This window comes from Equus asinus, chromosome 10, assembly GCF_041296235.1.
Source record: "Equus asinus isolate D_3611 breed Donkey chromosome 10, EquAss-T2T_v2, whole genome shotgun sequence".
Lineage (NCBI taxonomy): Eukaryota > Metazoa > Chordata > Mammalia > Perissodactyla > Equidae > Equus > Equus asinus.
The window spans coordinates 42,370,710-42,377,441 of NC_091799.1; the positions used below are offsets into that span (position 1 = coordinate 42,370,710).

At 40.9% G+C, this 6,732-nt stretch overlaps 1 long non-coding RNA gene across 1 annotated transcript; it reads right to left on the minus strand.

The window, feature by feature from the left end:
- On the minus strand, nt 1-6,478 carry LOC123289556 (uncharacterized). The gene is made up of 3 exons (XR_006533639.2): nt 6,300-6,478; nt 5,678-5,869; nt 1-2,358 (listed from the first exon to the last, which is right to left on the minus strand). It is a non-coding gene; the product is annotated as an uncharacterized lncRNA (long non-coding RNA).
- Between the last annotated feature and the right edge of the window lie 254 nt (nt 6,479-6,732).

Below are 6,732 nucleotides of genomic sequence, written 5' to 3' on the forward strand. Positions count from 1 at the left end.
AGAGGCTTAAACCAACAAACATTTATTATCTCACAGTTGCTGTGGGTCAGAAAGCAGCTTAGCTAAACAGTTCTGCCTTTGGGTCTCTCAAAAAGTCACAGTCAAGATGTCAGCTGGGGCAAGAGACAGGTTCCAGTTTGTCCTCATGAGTCCCAGTGTTCTTTGCGGGCCCAAGTCTGTCTTCACAAGTTCTGGCTTGTCCTTGATCTCGTCCACATCCAGCTTTCCTTCCCAACTGCCAACCTGGCTGACGTACAGCGACTTCAGGCTCGGCAGCCTGCACAGACTGTTCCAGCAGCTCCCACAACTGCATGAGATCTAACTCCTTTGAAAGGCCTAAAGACACTGCTGCAAGCCTGTGTTACTTTTCAGAAAACTGCTTGACACTGTTCTATATTTCTAGACCTGCTCTGCCACTAATAGGCTGTGAAACCTTGGGGAAGAGGTTTATTATCTGAAAAATCAAGAGTTTGGTTTAGATCCCGAATGGCTGTTCCACCATTAGTTGCTACTGCTCTCTTCCCTTCACTATCAGATTTCTAATGCAGCAATTCTGCTTCTAGGTGTTTCTCCTAGAAAAGTATTTGCCTGTGATTACAAACAGATGTGTTCCTTGCAGCTTTGATGATGGTAAGTAAAGGAAGGCAGGAGGGAGGGAGGGGGGAGAGAAAGACAGAAAGTGAGAGAGAGAAGGAGGAGGAGGCGGAGGATAGAGGGAGAAGGAAACATCGGAAACGACCTGAAGGTCCCTCCTGGGGGACTCTTTCAATAAACTATGGTTTTGCATAGCACTGACAAAGCATTCTATTGATGTGGTTTTTTGTTTGTTTATTGTTGGTTTGGTTTGGTTTGGTTTGGCCCAACCATTTTGACTCCACAATTTTAAACCAGGTGAACATCTTAATCTTGGGCATACTCCCCTCCAACCAAGGACATTTTGATACAACTAAGAGTTAGCTTGCTCTGAACTCTGCAGCAAATATGAGTAGCTAGTGCTATAGGCAAAGCTAAAAAAGCAACAGACCAATGGAGGTGACAAGGAAATGTTATTCCCTTGGAGCATCTGGAAGGATTTGCTTACAATATTCTCATAAATTACCTAGGAAATAAGTGTAAACTATCAGTATTTTATCCAATGCATAGTAAATATTTCTGGTAGAAATAATTCATACAAAATAAAGCAGACGATGGCTAAAACTGCACATGGTGAATGTCAGATCTGTTAACTTTAACTTGAAAAACAGGACTTGCTAGAAATAACGATCACAGACTACAACTCAAAATGGCAGAACACTAATCAATTACATTTAAAATAGAAAATTTTCATGGAAAAGAATTGATCCTTTGAATTCTACTAATTATAATTTCAGTAAAACAAAATGTAAAAATTTGGAAATCAATTAAACTGTGTTAACTGGCCAAGGAATTAAATGAGTGTAATAGTGTGGACCCCAAAAAATATACTCTCAACAAAAATTCGTGAATGATGATGTAATCCTGGTTGATATTCTTATGTTTGTAAACTTGATTCTAAATGTCTTTGAGTCAAAAGAATAGGGTAAAAATAGCAGGGGCAAAATCCTGGCGTTAGAAAGTCCTGTTGTCTCCGTAGACCCCATGCTCCCACGCAGGTATTATTAGTTCTTAGAGTTAATTATTACAACCAGTGGTTTGAGAACCACTTCTCTAGAGAGATAAGAAAGGAGGGTCCAGTGTATACCATCCCCAAAGTATTTGTCATGGAATTTGACAAGTTGATTCTAAAATTCATCTGCAAGAGAAAATGTTCAAGAATAGTAAAGGAATTCTTGGAAAAGATCAGAGATGGGACTTGCCCTACCAGATGACAAAATAGTCTACAGACTTATAGAAATTAAATCTGCATGTCACTATACAGGAATAGACAATTAAATCCAAGCCATAAAATAGAGCCCAAACAGACTCTCAGACATGTGGGAATATCACACATTTAAACCGTAAGGAAAGGATTGATTAGTGCACAAAAGGGGGTTGAGATATTTAGCTCTCCACTTACAAAGAAATAACATTTCTACTCTACATCCTATTAAAAAATTCCAGATGGATTTTTTTTTTTAAGATTGGCGCCTGAGCTAACAACATTTCCAAACTTTTTTTTTCTGATTTTTCTCCCCAAATTTCCCCAGTACATAGTTGTATATTTTATTTAGTTGTGAGTCCCTCTAATTGTGGCATGTGGGATGCCGCCTCAGCCTGGCCTGATGACCAGTGCCATGTCCGCGACCAGGATCCGAACTGGTGAAAGCCCGGGCCACAGAAGCTGAGCGTGGAACCTAACAACTCGGCCATGGGGTCGGCCCCTCCAGATGGATTTTAAAGCTGTATGTATAAGAAAATTATACAAGTATTAAAATAATATACAGAACTTTATATTATTAGAAAAGGAAATGCTTTCTCATGTAAGATACAAAAAGCGAAGCTATACAGGACAAAATGGATAAATTTAACTATGAAAGTTGACTCCTACAAACATAGTGCCCAAATCTTGGATTCTAATACATTTCTCCAATAAAAGGAACCAGAGTTCTTTGGAGAAATGGTTGGTTCTAGAATTAGGGCAGGAAATACACAAGATGAGCCTGGAGTGTTTTGTAGTGCCAGGAAGTAAGGAAGAGTTAAATCACACACACACACACACACAATTAGGGGGGTGTGTCAAAGAGACATAGGAGTCAATGGAAAGAGCTCCCAATGGCCAAAGCTGGAAAATTTGAACAGTAAAATAAAGTATTATTGAATTATAGTCCAAAGTATAAAATAAATAGCCATGAGTCAATACCAATATAAGTAAATGATTGAATAAATAAATAAATGGGGTTGAATAGACAAATCTACTAGGCAGAGGAATTCCAAATGATTTATGAAGATACTCTGCCCTCAAGGACGTGCAGCTTAACTCCCACTCCTTAAGTGCAGGCTATGCACAGCAACTTCCTCCCAAAGAGGACAGTATAGAAAGGGGGGAAAGGAAGAGTAACGTTATAGTGGGAAAACTGGACAAACACTACCTCGGCCAGGTGATCAAGGTTAATGTCAAAGGTGGCAGGTCATGTTGAGTCATACCCTTGAAGTGATGTGATGAGAATGGCACTTTATCTCTGTGGTTTTCCTCCCCAAAACCCAAAACTCCAGTCTAATCAGGAGAAAAACATCAGACAAATCCCAGCTGAGGGACAAAATACCTAACTAGTACTCCTCAAAATGACACGGTCATCAAAAATAGGGAAGTCTGATAAACTTTCACAGCCAAGAGGAACATAAGGGGACATGACGACTAAATATAATGTGCTACTGTGGGTGGGACCCTGGAAGAAAAAAAGGATGTTAGGCTAAAACTAAGGAAATCTGATTACAGCATGAGCTTTCGTTAATAATCATGTATCAGTGTTCCTCTTCCCAACCCCAAGCATAAAAAAAAGAAAGATATTCTGACTGCAGGATGGAGAACAGATTGGGTAAAACAATAATAATAATAATAATAATGTGTTGATATTGGTTCATTAATTGTGACAAGGGTTCCATACCAATGTAAGAGGTTAACAATAGGAGAAACTGGGTGGGGGGTATACACCAACACTGTCCTATCTTTAGTTCATTGCGACCTTGACAGTTTTAAGAAGTATTAGATATTTTATAGGATATCTCTCAATTTTTTGCAACATTAGATTGCAAAATTACAGATTTTGGGGAGGGCAGTAGCTATTAGAATTTTTAAAAGTGCGGTCCTAAATATTGAATTCTAGAGAAATACTACTCACACATATTAAAAAAAAGGGCATGAACAAGAGTTTATGAAGCATTATTTTTAAAAAAAAGCAAAAATTTAACATCTATCTATAGGGAAATGATTAAACAAACTACAAAATAGCCACAGTATAGAACACCATATTTCACTGACTTCAGGATGCCATCAATTAGAGACATCACTATTTTATGTATCGTTAAGAAAGAAAAATGTTCCTAATTAAACTACGACACAAAACTTTCTTATCATTTATAATTTTTAGTTTATACTATTCAAAAAACCAGTTGAGACAAGACATGGATTTCTTTCTTTTTAAAGATTGGTGCCTGAGCTAACATCTGTTGGCAATCTTTTTTTTTCTTCTTCCCCCCAAAGCCCCGCAGTACACGGTCATATATTCTAGCTGTAGGTCTTTCCGGTTCTGCTCTGTGGGACGCTGCCTCAGCACGGCCTGATGTGTGCTGCCATGTCCATGCCTGGGATCCAAACTGGCGAAACCCCAGGCCACCGAAGCAGAGGGCATAAACTTAACCACTTGGCCGTGGGCTGGCCCCAACACACGAATTTTTAATTCCATATTATCCTTGTACATACAGTAAAATGAAAGTATTCATGAAATAAATTGATTACGGCATATCTAAATCTTATCAGAGTCTGAACCTTCTGAATCGTGTTTAGACTCAGAATCATCAATCTTCCAGGCTACTAACATCCATTCTACACACTTTGAAGCGTATCCAGCAGGCAACGACAACCACATCACCACTGCTGCCTGCCTGACGGCAATCGTAAGATGTATGCCAATTTTAGAGATCATAAAACGTGAACGAAAAAGTATGCCTTAGAACAATGAAACAAGAGTATTATGCAGCTGCTAAAGGAACCAAGGGAGTTTCATACATGCCACTATGGAAAATTCTAATTCATATTGCTAAGGAAAAATAGCAAGTTGCAAAAAATATATACAGTATGAGCTCCTTGATGGTAAAAACAAAACTAACCTCTATATTTCTGTGGCAGACACTGAAAATTTGGTTACCCAAAAGATACTCACAACTCGCTTCTACCTTGCCATTCCATACTTTAGATACTTGAAAGGTAAATGACTTTCTTAGACTCCCTTGTTGACAGAGGGGTCACGTGATACTGTTCTGACCAGTGAGTTGTAGGCAGATGGACCGGCAGCCTTCCTTTCCTGAATAAAAATATAAAACTTCACAAGAAGATGACTTTTGTCCTTTCCTGTTTAATATGCGGACACATACTTAGAGGAGCAGTAATCACCTGTGACCCTGAGGACAAAAGCCAAACACTGAAGGACAGAAAGAGCCGGGGCTTCTGATGACATCACAGAGATGCCCTGCGCTGCTGGCTCTGCGCTGCCTGCCCCTGGGCTTAATTTGGGATGAGCCCAATAAACTGCTTTCTTTTGTTGGGTGTTCAGTTGCCTGAATAAAGTCCCAACTGCCACGAGTCATACATGTGTAGAGATAGATTGAAAAATATCTGAATAAAACGCACAGTAACCTAATAAGAGAGGATGACAGGAGGAGAGTAAGATTGGGAGGGGATGTTGCGGGACTTCAGCTTTACTTTTACTTGTTGAATTTTTTACAACTTAAATGTATTTGCATCTTATCTATGTAATTAAAAACATAACTGTTTTTATAAGATTGATGTCATAAATGGAAAGAGACTTGCCGACAAGAAAAGAGCTTACAATGGAGCAGCATCTCAGGCTAAGATATTTTTTTCAAATGACTTAAGTCCAGAAAAGAAAATTTTTCTACTTTCCATTCAAAAAGGTTAATCTGGCTTAATTTACTTGTTTGTGGAGAGTGCAGGCTTCTGCAGAGTGGACACCAGTTCCTTTTCTAAGAGCTCACAGATTACCTTGGATACGATCCATCATGGGTTTGGATTGGTGCTCAGTAAAAGTCAAGATTACGAGACTGCATTTTCCAAGATCTACTGTTTTCTCCTTTTTAAAGTCAGAACATTTTCCAGTCTTGAATTTCCTCTTACTTCTCATGTACTCTGATATTTTCCAAGGATTACCAGCATAACAGTTGCATACAAAAGGTCCTGGCACAAAAAAACACATGATGATGATGATGCCATTAATAAGGACAATGACAGTAAGAGCACTTACCACTTCCTGGGCATTTTCTGTGTGCAGGCACTGTGCTGAGCCCTTTACACACACTGTCTCATTCAACCTTCACAAAGCTCTGTGAGGTCCATCACTATTAGCTGCTCCGTTTTATAGAGGTAGACACTGAAGCTTGGGCAGCTAACTTGCTCAAGGCCACCCAAAGTCATACAGTCATAACAGATTGGAACCTGCAAAGCGCCACCTCTTAATCTCTAAGCTTAACTGAAAAAAAAGGGCAAAATCAATAGACTTGTAATGTGAGCAGTAAAAGGCTCATCGTGTGTAAACTGAGGTCAGTCCCCAACAGGCTCTCTTTGAGCACCTTCCATTCACCCACTAACTGGCCCCAACCGCACTCACCAAGCGGAGCCAGAGCCGACTCCGTTTCTCATCCTTTCCGTATTTTCCTTATCACCGTAGTCTAAACTCCGCAGGCTCCTCCCCTACTGCTGCCCTTGGTGCCCCCTGCGCAAGCGCACGGTGGCCCAGAACTTAACCAGGTGTCCGCGTGTCCCCGAGCGCGGGGCGCCGCCGCCGAGGGAGCGCGCCCGGCGGGGCCGCGCCGGGGGTGGGCGGGGCCTCGTGTGAGCCGCTGAGTGGCGCGGGCTTTGGGCTTTCGGAATGAATGGCGGGGACTGCGCTTTTCGCGGGGAAGGAGCCGCAAGAAGTTTCCGTCGCACGAGTATTTCATCACCCATCCATCTATTCCTGAAATATGTTTTAGTGACTACTGTGTGCGAGCACCCACCTGGCATGGAGACTGTCCTCCCTGGGCTCCCGCACTTGATAGAAC